General features: G+C 41.2%; 1 protein-coding gene across 4 annotated transcripts in view; it reads right to left on the bottom strand.

Annotated features, from left to right (window-relative positions):
• The window catches only part of LOC137502966 (uncharacterized), a 145,309-nt gene that overhangs the window by 80,724 nt on the left and 43,432 nt on the right, over positions 1 to 21,153 (bottom strand). Inside the window, exon 1 of one of the 4 annotated variants that reach the window (XR_011018967.1) lies at positions 9,428 to 9,534. The exons of 2 other annotated variants lie outside the window; for them this stretch is intronic. The gene's annotated coding sequence lies outside the window, so the exon portion shown is untranslated. Of the gene's footprint in view, positions 1 to 9,427; positions 9,548 to 21,153 lie in introns of those variants that run through there. One more of the 4 variants, XM_068230230.1, reaches the window with a different exon arrangement.

Genomic DNA, 21,153 nt, shown 5'->3' with positions numbered 1-21,153 from the left:
AGGGTTCGATTCCCAGCAGGGTCGGGAATTTTTACCATAATTGCTTAATTTCGGTGGCACGGGGGGGGGGGGGGGGCTGGGTGTAATGTGTCGTCTTCATCATCATCGTCAAATCAAAAGACCTGCAATTGGCGAGCCGAACTTGTCCTCAGACACTCCCGGCCATACGCCATTTCATTCCCTCGCCTATCAAGCCAACCTCAGACACTGTAATACCGTGGTGAAACTTGAACGCCTCTATGCAGCAGAGACAATTGCCAGAAAGGAGATTTTCGAAATAGAAAAGAAGAGCGTAAATTTCTGAGGAAAATTCTGGGACCGAAGAAAGCAACAGGACATGAGTTTACCTTCCGTTTGAGATCAAATCAAGAGCTGTATGAAAAATGCGAAAACATAAGAAAGAAAAAAGACGACACCTGAGAAGAATGGGACCGGAACGCCTAGCAAATACGATCCTCATCTTCCAGGAAAGAAGAAAAGTTCATCAGGATCTTAAAAAATGAGGATCGGGCGAGTTGGCCGTGCGGTTAGGAGCTTGCATCCGGGAAACAGTGGGTTCGAATCCCACTGTCAGCAACCCTGAAGATGTTTTCCTGGTTCCCCATTTTCACACCAGGCAAATGCTGGGACTGTATCTTAATTAAGGCCATGGCCACTTCCTTCCAACTCCAGGCCTTTCCTATCCCATCGTCGCCATAAGATCTGTGTCGGTGCGACGTAAAGCAACCACACACAAAAAGAAATTAAAATGTGGCACTGAGGAGGGAGCTATTACAAACAGAACAGTGTTCGGAAGGAAAATTGCGGACCTATTCGTGGAGAAACCCAGGAGAACAAGAAGGGTGTTCTCGGGTGAGGATCGAGCAAAAGCGAAACAGAGAATGAAGGGGTATTGGCGTAAAAAGAAAGAACATCAACAGTCAAGGAAGTTATGTAATTGTAACCCATAGGAGGTTGAAACGATCCTAAATAATAAATAAATATTAGATTAATTTTGAAGTTTATTTGGTGGAAATAGACCGAATGGTTCTCCAGACATTCAGCTTCAATCGGGAGTTCACATTCTTTCCGCGCCAGCAGTAAGCAACTGCTATTAACATAAACTGTTAGAAGTAATTCACATCTTTCTTTCTTAATCTGTTTACCCTCCAGGGTCGGCTTTCCCCTCGGACTCAGCGAGGGATCCCACCTCTACCGCCTCAAGGGCAGTGTCCTGGAGCGTGAGACATGGGGTCGGGGATACAACTGGGGAGGAGGACCAGTGCCTCGCACAGACTGCCTCACCTGCTATGCTGACCAGGGGCCTTGGTGGGGGATGGGACGACTGAAAGGGATAGACAAGGAAGAGGGCAGGAAGCGGCCATGGCCTTAAGTTAGGTACCATCCCGGCATTTGCCTGGAAGTGGGAAACCACGGAAAACCACTTCCAGGATGGCTGAGGTGGGAATCAAACCCACCTCTACTCAGTTGACGTCCCGAGGCTGAGTGGATTCGTTCCAGCCCTCGTACCACTTTTCAAATGTCGTGGCAGAGCCGGTAATCGAACCCGAATCGAATCACAGTAACCACTACACCACAGAGGCGGACAATTCACATCTTGAAAAGTAATATTCATTTTTACAGATTTCTGGCTACTGGAATGTCATTTTACTTCCCGCCTTTTGCATTTCGGATGGGCAAAACTACTGTCGCTTCAATAGTCAAAGATAGCAGAGAAGCAATATGGGAGTTACTAAGAGAAGAATGCCTTCCTTTCCCTGATGAAAGAACGTGGAGAAGTACCTTAAAACTAATTTACCTAATTGCATTGATGGGAAACATATTAGAATAAAATGTCCAAATGATAGCGGATCCGATTATTTCAATGACAAGCATTGTTATTCTGTCGTTCTAAAAGCGGAGACGGACGCACTGTAAATTCGTAGCCATTGATGTGGGCTGTAAAGGCCCAACAAAGTGATGGTGGTGTTTTCAGGAGTTCGAAATTATATGAGTTGCTGAAAACAAATAGTCTAAATATCCCACCACCAACTGAATTGGCATAACCTCGGAATGTTAGTAACACGAAACACCGCTATGTGGCGCACGCGAAGAGACAGTCTTTTGTTTAATATTTAGGTTTCCACTTGTAGCGCTGAGGTAAGTTGAGGTGAGTAGAATAGCACTGCTGCCAACTGTTGGTTTGATATGGCTTTTTTTTTTTTTTTTTTTTGTATTGCCGTACGAACAGTATGCGCCGTGGCGATAAAAAGGAGCCTCTCGAAAGGAGTATGGCACTGTTCTCATGGCAGAGATTGGCCTGGATGTGCAAAGATAGGTTACAACTACTAAATACCTTTTTTTCCTTTTTGCCTTGCGGACCGTATGCGCGGTGGCCATAGATAAAGCATCTCGAAGGGAGTGTAGCCCCAGAGATTGGCCTGGCTAATAAATTACCTTTTTTTTTTTTTTCTTGCCGTAAGCCCGAGATCAAAGGAGGAATTGATAAACTGTAAGGTTACCCTCCGACGCCATGACACTTTCAAACTTCGCGAGCCTTTTCAGTCTTTTTTTAATTATTATATTTTTTTAGGTTGTATGTTCTCCCAGGATGGTAATATAGAAAGTGAGATTGAATCAAGGTGTCGTAAAGCTAATTCAGTGAGCTCGCAGCTGCGATCAACAGTATTCTGTAAGAAGGAAATGAGCTCCCAGACGAAACTATCTTTACATCGGTCTGTTTTCAGACCTACTTTGTTTTACGGGAGCGAAAGCTGGGTGGACTTAGGATACCTTATTCATAAGTTAGAAGTAACAGACATGAAAGTAGCAAGAATGATTGCTGGGACAAACAGGTGGGAACAATGGCAGGAGGGTACTCGGAATGAGGAGATAAAGGCTAATTTAGGAATGAACTCGATGGATGAAGCTGTACGCATAAACCGGCTTCGGTGGTGGGGTCATGTGAGGCGAATGGAGGAGGATAGATTACCTAGGAGAATAATGGACTCTGCTATGGAGGGTAAAAGAAGTAGAGGGAGACCAAGACGACGATGGTTAGACTCGGTTTCTAACGATTTAAAGATAAGAGGTATAGAACTAAATGAGGCCACAACACTAGTTGCAAATCGAGGATTGTGGCGACGTTTAGTAAATTCACAGAGGCTTGCAGACTGAACGCTGAAAGGCATAACAGTCTATAATGATAATGTATGTATGTATGTATGTATTTTTTTACAGTGGTTGTAACATCGGCCACTGTAGGTGATCTTTGGCAGAAGCAATGGATAATGGCGCCTGGACCACTACTTTTGGTTATAGAAGTATATATACTTCTACGGGCGGGTGGATTGGCCGTGGCAGGCGTAAAGAACACATCTCTCCTCTAGAATTATTTCTAGGTAAGAATACCAGCATTGGAACTATTGTGTTAAAATCCTTGTGGGGCGGGCTTTATATAGCTACCACTGAATTACCCAATTCACTGATTCAAGTGCCTTTTGTTCTCGTTGGGGACGAAAAATCATCGGACGATTTCACACACATTTTCAACTACAGGCTGAAAAGATGTAGACAAAAGGTAGAATGTGCGTTTGGAATTTCAACTGCTAAATGGCAAATTTTAAGGAAAGCTAGAGGTAGATTGCGCGTGGCGGCCATCTTGCGCATTAGCCCCTGGCCCAGAATTCCCTTTTTATCCCTATAACGACATCCTATTTTCTGAAGGTGTCCGAGGACGTAGCGCGTAGCTAGAGGTAGATTGCGCGTGGCGGCCATCTTGCGCGGTAGCCCTAGAGGTAGATTGCGCGCGGCGGCCATCTTGCGCATTAGCCCCTGGCCCAGAATTCCCTTTTTATCCCTATAACGACATCCTATTTTCTGAAGGTGTCCGAGGACGTAGCGCGTAGCTAGAGGTAGATTGCGCGTGGCGGCCATCTTGCGCGGTAGCCCTAGAGGTAGATTGCGCGCGGCGGCCATCTTGCGCATTAGCCCCTGGCCCAGAATTCCCTTTTTATCCCTATAACATCCTGTTTTCTGAAGGTGCCCCGAGGACGTAGCGCGTAGCTAGAGGTAGATTGCGCGTGGCGGCCATCTTGCGCGGTAGCCCTAGAGGTAGATTGCGCGCGGCGGCCATCTTGCGCATTAGCCCCTGGCCCAGAATTCCCTGCTCGAGCTGCCTGTTTTTTGCATAATTGTGGCTTTTTTTTCTTTTTTGCTAGAGGCTTTACGTCGCACCGACACGTAAATTTTATGGCGACGATGGGATATGAAAGGCCTAGGAGTTGGAAGGAAGCGGCCATGGCCTTAATTAAGGTAGAGCCTCAGCATTTGCCTGGTGTGAAAATAGAAAACAATCTTCAGAGCTGCCGACAGTGGGATTCGAACCCACTATCTCCCCGGATGCAAGCTCAGAGCTGTGCGCCCCTAACCGCACGGCCAACTCGCCCGGTGTGTGTAATTATTAACGAGGGAATAGACACACATAGTTTGAACCTAGAGAATCATTCATTACAAAATCATGCAATGCATATTCTTACTACAGCTAAGTTGATCAGATACAAGTTAACTCAAGGGGCACTACTTTGGCAAAATCTATACGCATTACCTGCGAATGTATCGCACAACTCAACATAGAAACACGTAGCCAGAAACAATCTCACGTTCAGTGACTATTACAGTAAATAATGGCCTGTGTATGAATGTGGTTTAGTTGTGTTCTTGTCTGTGGTTTTTTATAAGCATATACCAGGTGTGTGCATAAGTCTTTTTTCCGGTTTCACTAAGAGATGGCGCCAGCGAACAGTACGTAGCATATGAATTTGACATAATTGGGATGTATCACGCAAAACTTGTCCGCTAGGCAGCGTAATGGTAATACCCGGTATGCGCTTTCCGCTGCTCGATTGTTTTACATGAGACTTATATGGAGTATTCCTACATTTGCGATCATCGAAACCAAACTTTTGCTTTAAATGCATTAAAATGGAGTTACCATATTCTGCTAATGTTTTCAACAAGACGGGAAATGGTATAGGTGCAATGACGATAGCGGATTTGGAAGCAGAATTAAAGAAAAGTGGCGAAAAAGTATCCAGAAAAATGCAAGAGTTGATTGAAAGCTACCAGTAAGGAATAAATGCAGCAACTCCTTCTTCTTGTAGCGTTTTTGTTAAGATTGAATTCTTAAAGTACAAATAACATTTTGAAAACATTCCTAATATGGTATTTTTTATTTTCTTTGCCGGTTATAGGCGTACATAAGGCACAACATTGGTGTGACAGCAGTGCCTGGGGCTACTTCATTTCCGTGCAGCGCACGAGTTTCAGGGTCTTGTTTCGGACCAAAAGACAAATACCGGTATAAAACTTTCAAATTAGGAAGTAATGAGTTATTTCCTGTTCAGGAAGTCTGAAATTGATGGTGCTCCAGTGTCAAATTATAGGTCACTCTGTGATTCAGGGTACTGTACCGCACACGGTGTTATGGCTGTTTTCCTACTTCTATATCTTCTTGCTCTCTGAGTTATTTCCAAGGTGCCGGTGCCACACCATGAAGATATCGAAGGTACAGCGTTCTCCTTAAGTCTTCGTCTTTCGCCTAAAAGTATTGAAATAGGTCATATTAACTTTTAAGAATGTACTACCAGTTTCAGTAATGACATAATCTTCAACTGTAAAATGTTTCGAGCAGACCAACGTCTGGAGTCATATTTTTATTTCGTAGGTCCTGCCTACGAATCGCATGCAACCACTTCTTACGGAAAGCATCTTGCTTAGAAAATTGATGGTATGAATACGGTCGACCTTGATTTTGGGACATTGGGACACAGCAATAGTCAGGCATCACGATTTTCTTGTCGTCTTTGTTGTCGTAACGATATATTAAATATTTAACTTCAGCATTTAACTAGGTATCTTCCATTAAAAACACACACAAACAAATGACGATCGACAAGCGCATACCGGGTACTACATGTGAGACATCTATCGGTAGTGTTTCAGTACATCCCTGTACGTCAGTTTGTTCGTCTGACATTAACCTACCAACACACACAAGTTGAGTCCGCCAAACGTTAGCGTCTGTGTTGTATCGTTCACTGATCATGTCGACGTTCCCGCCTGAAAAATAACGTTTGCGGCACGCATTGCTTTCTTTATTTAATCAGAAGACAAGGCTGTGGAAAGTCGTCGTCTGCTGGTAAAAACATGGTGAACACGCTCCGTCGACTAGAACATGTGAGACATGGTTTCGACGATATACAAACGTGGTGATTTCAATGTGAAAACCAGTACGCTTTGGTAGACCACGAAAGTCGTTAGATCACATCACATCTCTGATTTTGGTGAGATCTCTCTTGCAACTGGACGTTTCCGACCTCCGACGCAACACTTCTTCATTTTTGATCGGCTGGATGGCTCTTCATTCATCTCTACTGTCAGCTCTCCGCCGCCCTAATGAAGCATATAGGCCGACTCCGCACTGGAAGTTAGCCTCCCCATCATGACCACCACCGCAACCACGACCTCCGCTTTTACCTTTCTTCCCAACTGTTACGTACTCCCACCCTTCACCTATTGCAACTACGACGCTTTCTCAGCCAACATACCCTGATCCACCCAGTTTTCGATACATAGCTCCCAGCTATTTTAACCGCTTGCCAACCAACGCCGAAGAACGCTCTACGACGCCACCAGCAACGCAGACACCACCTCAAGCAGATGCCGCAGAACAATCGCCATAGCTACAGCTGCAACCAGCCCGCAATATCATGTATAGTTGTGTCCTCCGCGGCGTGGATTCCCTCATTTCTGACAGAGACATCATCCACGAGCTCAACCACGAAGGTATCTCTGTCCGGCGAGCCTTCCGCATCTGGAATACCTCGGGACCAACATACTTAGTCCGTCTTCACCTGCAAACTGAAGAGGACGTCCAATGCCTCATCACCAATGGCGCACGTCTCTACGGTCGACAACTCACCGTGGAACCTTGCCGCTCCCACACCTCATGTCATCGACCCCGAACTCCCACCCCATATCGACCTCCACCACGAGTCAGTCCATCCCTTCCTCCAACGTCCTCCTTCATCTCATCACCTCTACCAGCTGACCTACTCCGACTTCTCACCACCTCCCTATATAACATCTCAGCCACGCTTCACCTCCTCCTCTCGTACATCGGAACTCCAGTTTGAACCTTCACTACTCCCTAACCCACATCTCCTCAACCAAGAGGCCCTCATCACTTCTCCACCTTCTCGCGTTACCCACCTTCTTCATTTCTCACACCTCCCAGTTCTCTTCACTTCTCCCGGCCCGAGCGAGAGCGTCACTCTTTAAGGGGCCCGCCCCGCCCTTCGGGTGGGGAATGAAAACTTGAAAACAACACAACCACAAAAGTACGAAGACGAGAGCGATTACATGCGTTACTGGACGATGACCCAACTCAAACTCAACAGCCATTGAAGCATTAAGGGTGTCGCAAGGAACCAGCAGCAGACGTTTGCGAGCAATAGGGAAGATCAGTAAACTCAGTAAATGGGTCCCACACGATTTTAATGAACGCCAAACTGAAAATAGCAAAGTCACTTGTGAAATGCTGTTTCAACGCCACGAAGGAAAATCACTTATGTACCCACTTTGTGACTGGTGACGAAAAATGGATTTGTTTTGAAAACCCGAAGCGGAGAAAATCGTGGCTGTCACCTGACGAAGCCGGTCCTTCAACACCAAGGCCAAATCTCTTCGGCAAGAAGACCATGCTTTGTGTCTGGTGAGACCAGAGCGGTATTGTGTATTAAGAACTCTTGAAGCCTGGCGAAACCTTTAATGCACAACGCTATGAAGTGATTTTGTTATAAACAGCAAAAGCAGTGAAAGGTACCTTGAAATCACTTACAAGGGATAACCTTCCGCACCCGCCGTACTTACCCGACCTGGCGCCATTTGAATAAACAAAAAGTCAATGTTTCCTTTACCACGAAAATGCCGGCCCCTGTTGTGTAGGGGTAGTGTGCTTGCCTCTCGCCCGGAGACCCCGGGTTCGATTCTCGGCCAGGCCAGCGATTTTCCTCTCGACCTGACGGCTGCTTCGAGGTCCACTCAGCCTACGTGATTACAATTGAGGAGCTATCTGACGGTGAGATGGCGGCCCCGGTCTTGAAAGCACAGAATAACGGCCGAGATGATGCGTCGTGCTGACCACACGGCCCCTCGTAATCTACAGGCCTTCGGGCTGAGCAGCGGTCGCTGGGCAGGCCAGAGCCCTTTCAAGGGCGCAAGTGCCGTGGTTTTTTTTTTACCACAAATATCGGCAAAATCGTACGCATACACCTAGTACATCTAATTTTGCCTGAATTGTATTGCAATTAAGTTTTAATTTAGTCTGTGTTAATGTTGTTGCTTGTTCTAAATATGTTAAATATTAGACACTAACTGTAGTTCCACACAGGTAACATCCTCTCATCTAAAATCAAGCACCGTATCATTTTATAGCTAGTGTAAATACAAAACGGGTATGACAGGTTCTTGTTAAAATGTTGTTTTAGAAAAACAGCATTACTGTACAATAACATTAATATGTTGCCATTGGTGCTTTCACGGTCCATACCTAGACTCCTGCGAAACGTAAAGAATTTCACCCTATTTTCTTGACACGGCATAAGCCCAAAAGCCTACATCATGTCCATAATAGTAATATGCTAGTGGAAACAAACAATCAATCACTACTGATCTGCATTTAGGCCAATCGCCCAGGTGGCAGATTCCCTATCTGTTGTTTTCCCAGCCTCTTCTTAAATGACTGCAAAGAAATTGGAATTTATTGACCATATCCCTTGCTAACTTATTCCAATCCCGAACTCCCCTTCCTAAAACGAATATTTGCCCCAATTTTTCCTCTTCAATTCCACCTTTATCTTCATATTGTGATCTTTCCTACTTTTAAAGACACCACTCAAAACTTATTCGTCTACTGATATCATTCCACACCATCTGTCCAATGACAGTTCGGAACATACCACTTAGTCGAGCAGCTCATCTCCTTTCTCCCAAGTCTTCCCAGCCCTAACTTCGCAACATTTTTGTGCTCTTCTTTGGATTTTTTCCAGTTCTTGAATCAAGAAATCCTGGTGAGAGTCTCATACACTGGAACCATACTCTAGTTGGGGTCTTACCAAAGACGTACATGCCCTCTCCTTTACATCCTTACTACAACCCTTAAATACCCTCATAAACAAGTGCCGAGCTCTGTAACATTTATTTAAATCTGTTGTACTATTTATAATATCTTTTCCCTCTTACTATTCATTTTTTAAATACGTATTTATTCAAATTGTTCTTTACAATTTACATTATTTTGTATAAAATCCACCTGGAAATGCAGGATGTGTTTATTGGTGGTATACGTTTAGATAAATAAATAAATATTCGTGTGAGTGTAACTTACCTTCATTTGTCTTCAGTTCTGTACAGACTTCTTTCCATGCCTCCGAGGTTACGTGTCTGACTTTAAAATATTTGTGAGATACATCCCATAGCACCGGTCGTTTAAAAACTGATGAAATCAACTCCTCTGTTTCAAAAGACATGGCGAGTTCGGGACAAGACGCTTACAGCTGAGCAGCAAGAAACAAACTGATCTGACTTGAAGCGGCCTTGAGCAGTTAGCGTGTGAGCACGTGTGAGCAGTAGAGCCGGTTCTGCTCTTTGTCTGACCAGCCCATGTTCAACCGCTGACTTGATGCTACCCGCTCAGGGTCCGGCTCCATGGCTAAATGGTTAGCTTGCTGGCCTTTGGTCTTTTGTCGGGAATTTTAACCATAATTGGGTTAAATCCCCTGCATGCATGCATGGACCTGAACAGGTTGGTAGCTTTTCAACTTCCCTTACGCCAGTGATGACTTATCGCGGCACAGATTCCTTGTCAACGTGTAAACAAGAAGATATTAAAATTGAAGTTCCTTTCGTGTGAAGTGTTTGTGTCGTTCGTCCAGAATTTAATTAATTATGAATGCAAAGTGTAATTCAGACAAAATGAATTCCTTCAAGCATACGAACAACATCCTTATTTGTGGGACGTGAACTGCAGTTTACGTAAGAATAGGGATGCTCGAATTGTGCATTTTGGAACACGATATAAATACTGTAAAGATGCAAAAGAATCTCCAGATGCTAAATATCTCAGCGTAATTTCTACTGGCGGTAATGCATCTCTCATTGTGGTATTTTGCTTTCGTATTATTGGTGTGACACGTTCCAATAAATAATAAATTAATTGACCTTTGTCATGCGTAAATGATCTTTTAATGAAAGTTCAGTTAAAAATCGCCCAGATGCACCTACATCATCCCTTCGTACAATCCACTTTCTCACCCACACGCGACTTTTACAACGTTTTCGAAATCATTTATCATGTTCTTTTCGGCAGGCGTCACGAATAAGTTGAACTTCACCCGATATCTTCTATTAAATAACCTTTACCGACTAAACCCACTTCAAAATGACACTGGTGAGACATGGGTAGAAACCTGTTCTGGCGTACCGGTAAGTCTGGCGAACGAACTGGCGCCAGTGAATCTACGTACGTGTAAACACACCAGTAAGAATTAATAACATAGCTTCCTTCCTTCCCGTGATACTTTCAGAGAAGATTAGCCTGAAGGTGGAAGTTTACGCAATACAGCTCATCCGATAAACTAATTTACTTATGAATGGAGTATTGGCCAACGAAATTTGGCGATGCAGGAAATATGTCTTTTTTTAAGCTTTTTTAATTGTCGCTTTAACCTAGAAAGTCATATCGCGACATTCATAATTATTAATTACATATGAGGGAATAATTACATTGATTACATAGAGTTTCAATTGCAAAAATAACAATAGTACATATTGATCAGATAGTGATTACATGTCTTTGAATAGATTTGTTCGTCTAAAAAACTTATGTTTTTACACTGAGTTATCTTTGTTCAAGATGTCACATACACTATTATTCTGGTTTAAGGTACACAACTGTCTTTGTTGATCGTATGGATGGCATTCTAGTAAAACGTGGTCATTTTTATTTTTGACAGGTGTCACATATGGGTGGTTTCTTAGAGAAGATGTGTGCACTTGTTCTCGACGCTGGAGGAATGAAACATCAACTTCATCTGTAGATCCACGCCTGATATCATGGAGTCTTGTGGGTTATTTCCGTGTCCAGTCAGTTAACCACTGTTTTCGGATCTTTGTAGTAAGAACACGAGCAACGTCTGTGTGGAGAATTCGAAAGTTTGGATCATGTACAGGAAGACGAGTTGCTTCTTTAACTGATATGTCAGCTTGTTCATTGCCTTTTATTCCCTTATGTGAGGGAATCCATATTATGGTAACTTGCTGTTCTTTATTTTTCACAGTATTGTAAGTTTGCAGTATTGTCTTGGACTAGTGTATTTAAGGATGATGCATTTTGATAAAGAATCACAAAGGATTAAAAAAGGTTCTTTTTGGGGGGATACTTTATGGCATACAGTTCACATGTGAATATGGAGCATGTAGCTGGTAGTGTGCATACTTCATTCTGTGATCAGGTTGGACAACAGCACAGCCGCTACCGTATTTGATTTTAGAGCCATCAATGTAAATAGGAATGTGTTTGGGCAGACTTTCACACTTTTCAGATAGCATTTTTTTTTTAATACGGTACTGCCTGTTGCTTTATTGAATTCACTTAACCCTCTACTGCATGAGTTGTTTTTTTTTTGTCCAGAAATTAACTGAAAAAAATATGGAGCTGTAATATATTACTTAGTAAACAAGATAACATAACTTGCAACAAAATTATATTGATATTTCTGGGGAAAAATCCATTTTACATTTTGTTGCCATGTGGCAACATTATGCACTGAGCGATGGAATGAGCTTTAGAGTTATTATGCTGATACATGGTACTTTGAAAGGTAGTTCACACATATAATTACTATACATAATTTGGATGGGTTGAACTTTTAAAAGTATATTTTCAGGTCAGAAAAAAAGAAATAAATTAGGCCTACACATGTATATAAAAGCAAAAATACAAAAATATTAGGCACAGTTTCTCTGTCTACAAGTCCTACTTGTCATTATGAAATGTCAGAAAACAATTGCTTTTTTGGGTAAAACACAAATACACCTTGCACTTTATGCACTCAACTCTCACAATTCCTTTACATCCTGGATTTCTGCACCTCCCTTTCTTCTCAGACATTTCAGGTAGGTGACCCACACCATCAAGTCGTATGTCAACATGAGGCGAAGCTGTGGGTGGTCCTCTCTTCTTTTTCATCAGTGCACGCTGTATTGAACTGTTAGAAGGCCTCCCTTGTTTTCTCGATGGGGTTCCAGGTTTTCCTTGAAACATTAGACTTCTTGCCACACTTCTCCTGAAGTACAAAAGTGGCATCATATGTTTTTGACCAACACCATTTGCTAAGCAGTCTTTCCTGTACAGAAACCAGGCATTGACCAACATGAGATCTAACAAATGAAAAAAAATTCTGTGGTACCACTTCTTAGACCTGATTTGTGTCCTGTACAGAGCAATCACCGAGTCGACAAGATCTACACCTCCCATAAATGGGTTGTAGTTTACCACAGTGTTCGGGCATGGAATGGTAACAGTCTTTTTGAGCTTCTTATCGTACCTGTTTACTTCAGTTGTGGGTTCATTACCAGCAAAATTACTGAGCAATGTAACGAATCTGTTGTCAAACCACTTGACAGCAGAATACTCCATGTTATTAGAAATAAATCTTTTCTCATCAGTTGCACCTCTTCCCTTTCTCTTCATCTCCTTTTCATTCTCAAATGTACATCCTTTCAACCTATTTTGCCTCACAGTTCCTATGGAAAATATCTTCCTCTTAGCAAGCTCCACTTGCAGTTGTAAACTACAAAACCAGTTATCAAAGTACACTTTACAGTTTTGACCCTCAGGTACCAATCTAGCCAGTCTAAGCACAACATTTCCACTAGCTCCTATATCAGGGAGCTCTACACACTGATCTACCTTCCCAATATAAATTTCCAAGTCATAGACAAGCCCCCCAACATCACAAATAATGAACACCTTTGGTAATTCTAAATTCCCATGGAGGGAATTAGATATTTTTCCACCAATAGAGCATATCAAAAATCAGATCAAAAATTAGATGTTGGCTTTTCAGGCGTTTGCTCTATTAACCAGCATTTCGTCTTAGGTCTGACACTAGACTCGTCAGAGTGGGATGTGTCAGACCCTACCCACTGATGCTGGGGTGTATGCAGGTGAACTTATCAGAAGCCTCTTATGTGGCACAGTCTGACAACTGCATACGGGAGATAAAACTCCACAATGGAATTAATGCCCGCCTAGCAATTCCAAATGGTAATTCTAAATTCCCATGGAGGGAATTAGATATTTTTCCACCAATAGAGCATATCAAAAATCAGATCAAAAATTAGATGTTGGCTTTTCAGGCGTTTGCTCTATTAACCAGCATTTCGTCTTAGGTCTGACACTAGACTCGTCAGAGTGGGATGTGTCAGACCCTACCCACTGATGCTGGGGTGTATGCAGGTGAACTTATCAGAAGCCTCTTATGTGGCACAGTCTGACAACTGCATACGGGAGATAAAACTCCACAATGGAATTAATGCCCGCCTAGCAATTCCAAATGGTAATTCTAAATTCCCATGGAGGGAATTAGATATTTTTCCACCAATAGAGCATATCAAAAATCAGATCAAAAATTAGATGTTGGCTTTTCAGGCGTTTGCTCTATTAACCAGCATTTCGTCTTAGGTCTGACACTAGACTCGTCAGAGTGGGATGTGTCAGACCCTACCCACTGATGCTGGGGTGTATGCAGGTGAACTTATCAGAAGCCTCTTATGTGGCACAGTCTGACAACTGCATACGGGAGATAAAACTCCACAATGGAATTAATGCCCGCCTAGCAATTCCAAATGGTAATTCTAAATTCCCATGGAGGGAATTAGATATTTTTCCACCAATAGAGCATATCAAAAATCAGATCAAAAATTAGATGTTGGCTTTTCAGGCGTTTGCTCTATTAACCAGCATTTCGTCTTAGGTCTGACACTAGACTCGTCAGAGTGGGATGTGTCAGACCCTACCCACTGATGCTGGGGTGTATGCAGGTGAACTTATCAGAAGCCTCTTATGTGGCACAGTCTGACAACTGCATACGGGAGATAAAACTCCACAATGGAATTAATGCCCGCCTAGCAATTCCAAATGGTAATTCTAAATTCCCATGGAGGGAATTAGATATTTTTCCACCAATAGAGCATATCAAAAATCAGATCAAAAATTAGATGTTGGCTTTTCAGGCGTTTGCTCTATTAACCAGCATTTCGTCTTAGGTCTGACACTAGACTCGTCAGAGTGGGATGTGTCAGACCCTACCCACTGATGCTGGGGTTCCTGCCAGCAATTCACATGTTTTTTCCTTTTCCTGGAGGTTTCTTGTGGAGAAACTACATCATCATCATCATCATCATCATCATCATCATCATCATCATCATCATCATCATCATCATCATCGTCGTCGTCACTACCACCTATATTATCACCACCACTATCATCCTCCTCACTCTCTGGTATTACAGTATTATAGTGTTTATTGCACTCATCACTCGATTCGTCAGCTAATACATTTGACAAATCTTGATCTTCATCACTGCTATCTTCAAGTTGTGAATCATCACTGTCATCTGGAGGCACACGCAACGTCACTTTCTGTCTCCCGTAAAACGATTTTAACGGTATTGGTTTCATAGCGCTGTAAAAAGAGACGCAAATATTAGTAATGTACATAGGCCTATATCACAAAGGTACTGCATTGCGTGCATACTGTTGCCATGTGTTAACAAATAATAAAAACATGATATTATTTCAACAACTGCACTAATATGTTCAGAAACCACTGTTTACACATTATTAGGATATCTACTTATCAAAAAGGTTTTATAGACCAAGCTTATAATGACGACAAAAACGACAGAGGTAATAAATCAAGTCACATGGAGCTACTCAAGTCAACCATTTTTGTATACGGAAGAAATCGATTGTCTTTTGTTACTACCAACCTTTGGCAGAAAAATCTCTTCTCATTCCATACGGCCAGTACCTTTCGGTTGCCATTTGTTAACAGCATGCATATAAAGCTTGTCTTTTACGCTTGAGAATTAAATTTCTTAATTGTTGCCAGGTGGCAACATGATGCAGTAGAGGGTTAAATCTAATATTGGTGGTGGTTCAGCTTTCTATGGAGGGAATGTGATGTCTTTTAGTTCTTGAAGCAAACGGAGGAACTGAAGAATTAATTTCCTGTAAGTATTGGATAAACCTAATGTGGAAGGGTAGCCTATGTCTCTTTTGTTGCAGGGAATAGCATTGAAACTAATAGCGTGGGAAAACATAATCATAGTTGATTGTTTTCTGCGAGTCCAAAGCGGAGGTTCATTAGATTCCATTAATAAACTTGAGATCGGGCTAGCTTTGATGTTTGTAAGTGCACATTAATACATGAAGATCTGCTCCCCAGTTGTTAGCTGCCCAATGATTTGAGTACATTAATTCGATGTAGGCAATCCTTTTTTTCCATGTTAATTTTCTGTCAAAGGTCGTTCCTAGTATTTTTATTTCATTTACTATCTGTTTTATTTCCCTTGAGGTACAATTCTGGGCACTTACTATCGCCCTTTTGTTTGGAAAATAAGATGCATTTAGCAATGGTTGAAGAAAAGGTAAAGCCTGTGTGTTTTACCACGGCCAACTCGAAGTTCCAGCCTGCTACACATGACAGTTCCATAGTGATGACGTCAGTTTTTTAGTGCAGCGATATATAGGCACGAGTCTTGTTTACATGGTGGTTTCGTAGCCCATTGTTGTCATTTCAACGTCATTAGAAGTGTTTGTTCATGTTTAAAAGTCATAACTGTATGAAAAGGCATCAGTAAAGGATGTATTTTCAGCAATAGTATGTGTTAAATACTATAGAATTCTAATTTGAGCAGCCTGATGTTAGGAAGTATTGCTAGGTTATGTGATAGGTTAAGTGTACCCACTGAGCTATTATGAATTGTCTAACAGTACTCTAATGTTTATCATTTAATTATGATTATTACTACAATGCGTTAGTGTAGTGTATGCTCCTCTTTGTAAAATGGGACGAACGTGTAGAGTGCCTGGATGTAGGTCTAAATCCAATTACCTTTCAAATAAGAATAAGGAGGTGGCTATCTCAACATTTGCGTTTCCTAGCTGTGCCAACTATATTTCCTGGGCAGCCGTCATATGTCTCAACCAACACCTGCCAATCGAAAATCGCCAGAAGAAGGAGACAAGATATCAAATTATGAGGACTTGTTGGGTAAGTTAACAACCCTAAATGTACTTGAATTTTCTACCAAAATTGATTCATTTTAGAGACAACAGTTCGCCTATTGAGCATTAAATGATTTGTTATGGAGGGCTACATGTTAATTCCGGCCTTGATATCCGATTCAAAGATGTATGTTTAAACAGTGGAAATCGTGGGGATCTTTCTTTCAATGATTTGATAATGGAAGTTGAAAAACTTGGTAATTTCTGTGACAAGTGTGGGTGTGAGCTGCAGAGTTAATGAGTGTTGTGTCGAAGATCTATCATATCATGGCCAATATTTTTCCCGTCATTCATAAATAATTAATAACATTATGTGCTCAAATATGTGTAATATAAGGGCATTTTAGAGACAACAACAGTTTGCTGAGTGACCATCATACTACTATTCAAATTGTGAAAAACTACACATTAACTCAGACCTTGATATCTCATTCAGTGGTAGTTGTAGGGATGTTTCTTTCAATGTTTTGATAATGAAAGTTGAAATATCTGGTAATTTCTATGACAAGTGTGGGTGTGTGCTACAGAATTAATGAGTGTCCAAGATCTATCATATCCTGGCACATATTTTTGCTGTCATTCATAAATAATTAATAATGCTATATGCTCAAATAAGTGTAATGTGTAATATAAGGGCATTTTAGAGAGAGCAACAGCTTGCCGAGTGACCATCATACTACTTTTCAAATTGTGGAAAGGTACACGTTAACTCAGACCTTGATACCTCATTCAGTAGTAATTGTAGGGATGTTTCTTTCAATGTTTTTACAATGAAAGTTGAAAAACCTGGTAATTTCTGTGACAAGTGTGGGTGTGAGCTGCAGAGTTAATGAGCGTTGTATCCAAGATCTATCATATCATAGCAAATATTTTCCTGTCATTCATAAATAATTAATTAATAACACTATGTGCTCAAATAAGTGTAATATAATGGCATTTTAGAAACAGCAACAGTTTTCCTGGTGACCATCATACTACTTTTTAAATTGTGGAAAGCTACACATTAAATCATACCTTGATATCTGATTCAAATATATTTTTCGACAGTGGAAATTCTAGGGATGTTTCTTTCAATGTTTTCAATGTTTTGATAATGAAAGTTGAATAACCTGTGACAAGTGTGGGTGTGTGCTGCTGAGTTAATGAGTGTTGTGACCAAGATCTGTCCTATTTTGGAAAATACGTTTCTTAATTTATTCATGTGCTCAGACAAGCATAAAAGAATGCCATTGTTTTGAGAGAAAACCATTCGCCTATTCAGTCATCGTAGAGTCCAGGTGAGTAGCCTTCAGTCGAACATTTTACAATATGTAATATATTACCTTGAGTGCATATATTTGTGTATTCGTATGTATACTTTTGATAGTGTTTCTTCGGTGTTTTGTGTTTATAGGCTTATTATTGTATTTTCTTTGTCAAATTATGATAAAAAGTATTGTATCATCAATATAGGAATTAAACGCGACGACGGAGAGTGAACACTATACGCGTGACGTCACAACTGTTGGTAGCAGGCCTCTATATATCAAGATGGCCGTGGTTTTACCCATTTGGCAACATCTTCAAGATAATCTTGTATAAATGTTTGGGTGGCCGACAGGTTGCGACCTCTGTAAAAAATATTCATGTCATCAGCAAAGAGGCAGGTCTTTACTGGAGGCTTAATGCATGACGTGATGCCATTTATAGCTACTAACAATAGTGTTAAACTCAGAACTGAGCCTTGTGGGACACCATTTTCTAAACTGATTTCTTGGAACAGGACACCATTAGCTCGAACTTGAATGCGTCGGTATTGCAGGAAGTTATAGGTAAAACTGATCATATTTCCTTTAACATTACATTGCAGTAGAGTTTTAATAACGTGAGTTTTCTACACCATATACGCTTTATGAATATCTCGGCAGACTGCAAGATGTTGCCCGTAATGAAAGACATCCAGGATTTTTTACTTTAATACTACTAAGGAGTCAGCTGTTAACACAATTTCTTCCGCGGTGCAGAAATTCTGTTGTTCTAGAACCCATTTTAGTCTTTTATTTATTAACTTTTCCATTAGTTTACACACAGTGCAGGTTAGAGCTATTGATCGATAGTTATCTGGTAACGTGATCGCAGCCAGGCTTAGGTACTGGAATTACTATAGCTTTCCTCCAAGCGACTGGAAAGACTTTCTGTGATATATAAATATTTCACTGGGGAATGCTAGGCCTTCAGGAGGAAGTTCTTTCACGAAGTCATATTATATCATCAGGACCTGAGCTTGTACTTCGACAGCACCTGAGTTCAAGTAGTACTTCAGTAACACTGATATTATCGTAGCATTGGTCAGCACTTAAAGATGGATGTGTGATTGTAAATATCAGAAAAATCTTCACGAGAGGATATATAAGTCTTATAGGACGTGGTTGAATACTGTTCTCTCTGTGATAGACGTCACGACATAAAATACATACAAGCAGGAAGGATTTCCTTTAAAAAATTGCCCGTTTAATGGATATGCGTATTAGAAAGATGCTTTTCAAGACTTGTGTGGAGTGTGGCATTGTTTGGAAGTGAAACATGGAGAGTAACTAGTAGAGGAAAAAGAGAAGCCTTTGAAATGTGGCGTTACAAAATAATGGGGGCCGATGACCTTCGATGTTTGACCCCTTAAAACAACAAGCAGCGAGCAAGCAAGAAAATATGCTGAAAGTCAGATCACACATAATGAATAGAATTGGTGAACGGAGAACGATTAGTCGAAATTTGACCAGATGAGATAAGATTGTTACGATGCATCTTGAGATACTCAGGGCTTGCTCAGTTTCTTTTTGAGGAAATGGCGTTCTTCTTCCTCTTCTTCTTCAAGTGTCATATCGGATTCCTCATACGTTGGTGATCAGCTGATCACTAATGAAGGGATAACGTGCAGCACCTTTCCAAAAAAAATAGCTATTTCCATACAGATAAGTCAATATTTGTATTTGGGAACATGGAATGAAGGAAAATGAACACAATATGTTGCACCTTACTGTAAGATTACTACACTCCCCCTTTACCCTTCTATTTCGTGTTTCAGCACCTTTTTCCCCTGTCTGTATCTGTGTTTTCTAATTTTTCTTACTGAAGAGATCTTTGAAATTTTGTTTAATCGGAAGTCAACAATAGTCTAAATACCTATTAAAATGTAATTTATAAAAAACATCAGTAATTCGTAATCCAGCAACAATGGTCAACCTCAGCAAGTGTTGTGATACCAAATTAAAATTTAAACAATGATGTTGCAGTTTATAATTGTTGCCATTAATGCTTTCACGGCCCGTACTTAAAGACATGATACTGTATAGGCTTCAATTGGTTTGTTCCAACACGAACAGGAACAGATTGCAAACTGTCTGTCGCATGCGCGAAAAGGAAAGAGCGTTCCAACAAACTTCAAACTCAAACGCGGAGTCGGTTGTCCCAACAGACTGTTGACCGTTCATGAACCAGTTTGCTGACTGGCAAAGGAGTTCGTGGTCCAGAACAAGAACGGTTGCACAGTACACCAAAATAACAGTGAGATGTGCATTGTGGTCCATAGCTGTGAACAGCTGATTGGTCATCATCATACGGCGGAAGCAGACGACACGTTACACATACTATTACAATGAAATAGAAGTACGGCGTTATTATACAATTAAAAAGTAATATTTGTCTACACACTAACAATGTAACAGACACTAGATAATAACAAGAATGATCCATGACGATATTGAAGGCGATTCTGAGATTTTATGAACTCACGACTCCAGTGAAGACGATCTGGAGATATGTTACAACATCCCAAAAGCGAAAAATGATCATTATTTAGGCAAGTTATCATTTTTTTTTACTTGTTTGCAATTATGTGTAAATGATATGTTACATATAGTGAAATAAATACTTTAGTAACCAAATCAAAATGAAATGTTCAAGGAGCATTAACAAGCAGAGAACAAGAACTATTTATTTATCTTCAAGCTTGCTGACCACGAATCTTCCGCGTAATTGCGAACGCATGCGTATTGTAGTTTTTCTCGACCGTTCACGAACCGTTCCAACAGACTGCTGTTTAATGATGGTTCCCAACGAGTACATAGCTCGCGCATGCGCTTACATCAATCCATGAATCGGTACGAAACAGTACGCAAACTGCTTGTTGGAACAAACCTAGTGAGTTCAGTTAGTATTGGCATGAATTTAACAGCTCCACTTATCGGCTGTGATTGTTCACCGTGTTAAGTGTTTCACCAGTCCGGGCAAGAACGTATTTTTTCCTACACAAAATCATGCCGATTATTAAGGAGTAGAAGTTGTATGTACTTTCAAATGGATGGATACAGTTTATTGAAACTGATGGCATCATTCTTCGATGTGCGGTTTGCAAAGTATCGCAATCAATGACAAGCATCAACGAAATAATGAATCAGCACATCCAGTACACCAAACATGTAAAGAACATTACACTTCGAAGTCGAAACCTAAGCACGCGCCTTCGCTTCAGGATCTGAAAAGCAGCAGTCACCGCATGAGTTCAGTAAGAACCTTCTCGTAAAGGCTGTCTACATTACTATTATTATCATCATCATCATCATCAGCAGCAACGTATTAATATGCATCTGCTGACGTTCTCCTGTCAAGGATCCTTCAATGATCTACAGAGCTCAAAGCGTCAGCGACTTAACTGTTAAAAACATTCATGTGGTTTAAGCCTTAATAAAGTAATTTCATCAACACTTTATTTTGCACCTTTG

The sequence above is a fragment of the Anabrus simplex genome, chromosome 14 (genome assembly GCF_040414725.1).
Source record: "Anabrus simplex isolate iqAnaSimp1 chromosome 14, ASM4041472v1, whole genome shotgun sequence".
Lineage (NCBI taxonomy): Eukaryota > Metazoa > Arthropoda > Insecta > Orthoptera > Tettigoniidae > Anabrus > Anabrus simplex.
Note: the sequence above shows the minus strand (reverse complement) of the source record. Positions and strands in the feature narration are given on the sequence as shown.